Here is a 2,606-nt window from a genome sequence, read left to right as displayed (position 1 = left end):
AAACAGTCGCCACTTCAAGGAAAGACTGGTCATTGAAATTACCAGAAACTTTATGGGCTTACCGAACTGCTTACAAAACTCCCATAGGGGCAACCCCATTTAAGCTCATTTATGGAAAATCCTGTCACCTCCCGGTAGAATTAGAACATAAAGCCTATTGGGCTATTAAAAATCTAAATTTAAACTATAAGGCCGCTGGCGAAAAGAGAATCCTTGATATAAGCGAATTAGAGGAACTCAGAAGAGACGCTTACGAAAATGCCAGAATCTACAAAGAAAGAACAAAACAATGGCATGACAAGCGCATATCAAGGAAAATCTTCAAACAAGGCGATACAGTCCTTTTATTTAACTCTAGGCTAAAGTTATTCCCGGGAAAACTACGATCTAGATGGTCAGGTCCTTTTCAAATCACCAATGTTTTTCCCAGTGGAGCGGTAGAAATTAAAGGCAAATCTATGGAACCATTTACCGTAAACGGGCAACGTCTAAAACATTATCACTATGCAGAAAACAATGAAGATTCACAAGTCTTGCACTTAGACTAAATGCCTCCAGAACTTATAGATTATAATTGATAGTTTTATGTCGAGCTTGCGACATTAAACAAAGCGCTTAGTGGGAGACAACCCAGAAATATTTATTTTTTTATTTCTTCCTTAATTATTCTTTTAATTTTTGTTTAGTATTCATTCTTAATTTATTTTAATTTATTAAAAACTTTTCTCTTCTTCTTTCGGCATTTGGCCAAATCCTGACTAAAACTCTTGTTTTTCTTTTCTCTAGCTAACATTCACCTGATGGGACAAATCGATCGTATGGGTATCAAATTTAGAGGAAAAGCTCAGAAACAAAAGTTTGAGGAACTAGCCACGAGAGAGATACTACCTAGCCTGTATGCTGATGACTGGGCAATGACTGCCCTTGGACTAAGAGAAAGTGTCCTGTATTTGCTGAGTCAGATAGGGTGGGAAACCTCTCCTATCCGTAGACATTTCGTCACCTACCGGAGACTAACACTAGAATTCCTTAGTTCCCTAATCTATCTACCCAGCCATGGGAAAGGAATAAGCAGAGGTTTCATCCAGTTCAGAATGTTTAACATGGAGTACCAATTTAATATTCAAGACTTTACCAACCTTTTAGGTTTCCCTACCTCCTTTGACACATTCACAGTGAGCCAAGAAGAACTTTTTGAATATAGAGAACTTGAACACTTTTGGGGAAGCTTGACTGGAAATGACGATCCCGAGGAACATGAGTTTCTCTCTGGAAACATACATAACCCGGCCTTTCGTTATTTCCATAAGATCCTGACCCACACCTTATTTGGGAAGAAGCCAAACAATACCACAGTTTCACGTGATGAACTCTTCATCATATTTTGTGCTTCCCAGAACCGTCCAGTAAACGGTGCCACTTTTATGTTGGAAAATTTAGACCACCTTATCCAAGATGAACGAGCACCAATTCGAATAGGCGGTTTGATAACCATGATTGGTAATGCTATCGGATTACGTCAGCCTATGCTTGACTTAAGCCCTTTTTGTGGCATTACTATTATGAGTATACCCTTCCTCTTCAACACTATGTTTATAGCGAACCTAGGATCTGACGAGTTTGAGCTTATAATTAATAACCAATTTCTTTGCCTATTCACCATGCCCAATCCTAGGACTAGTGTTCATAACCGCAATAACTGGCTCTACAATCTGAACGAAACCCCCTCTCCTGCTAGATCCACTAAATCCATCCAGGACTATGAAATTTGTGATGACCAGATTCCTTATGCTGAATCAGACCCTCAGACACCATCTGGTTATTATGATATTGATCCTCCTCCTCAACCTGTTCAGACCGAAGAATCGGCAATACCCGACCTTAGACATCATATGCCCGGAACTGATTATAACACTGCCATTGAAGCTTTGATGTCAGAACAAGACGCCCTCAGAGAAGAGTTCGCTAACATGAGACACGAATTTCTAGGATACATGAACAGTATGACAAATCAGTTTCACGAGTTGCTATACCGTGTTAACTCCTTTGTTCCTCCGGCCAGAGATCATGCAGATGGATAGAAGTCGTTTTTCTTAGTTATTTAGTTTTAGTTAGATTATTCATTAATGTTATTTCAAATTATGTTCGTATTTGTTTCTCTTTCGCATTTTTGTTTTTTTTTTCCAATGTTACATTATGATTATTTTATGAAGCTATTGATTTATTCTATTTTATTATGAATTATGCAATATCTATCAAAAATGCTCTCTATTGTTGCTTACATAACTTATTAAAGAAAAAATATATTTATGCACTATTATACAAAGTAGAATAGCATGCAGGGGAACTTTAAATAGCAGAGTAAAATAATCTGAAGCAAAGCAAAACAAAAAAATAAAATAAACTACTATAATTATTATGAAGAACGCAAGCAGTAACCATGCTAGAATGACTGTGTGATGAGCGTCACACAATCTATCACGGACGTCACGCCAAGTGCCTGTGACGCCCGTCACGCCCCTGTCACGAACGTGACACCGTCTGACCATGTTAACGTTACTAACCGTTGGGAGATGACCGTTACACCACTTCACCTTTTTACCTTC

This window comes from Lathyrus oleraceus, chromosome 1, assembly GCF_024323335.1.
Source record: "Lathyrus oleraceus cultivar Zhongwan6 chromosome 1, CAAS_Psat_ZW6_1.0, whole genome shotgun sequence".
Lineage (NCBI taxonomy): Eukaryota > Viridiplantae > Streptophyta > Magnoliopsida > Fabales > Fabaceae > Lathyrus > Lathyrus oleraceus.
Note: the sequence above shows the minus strand (reverse complement) of the source record.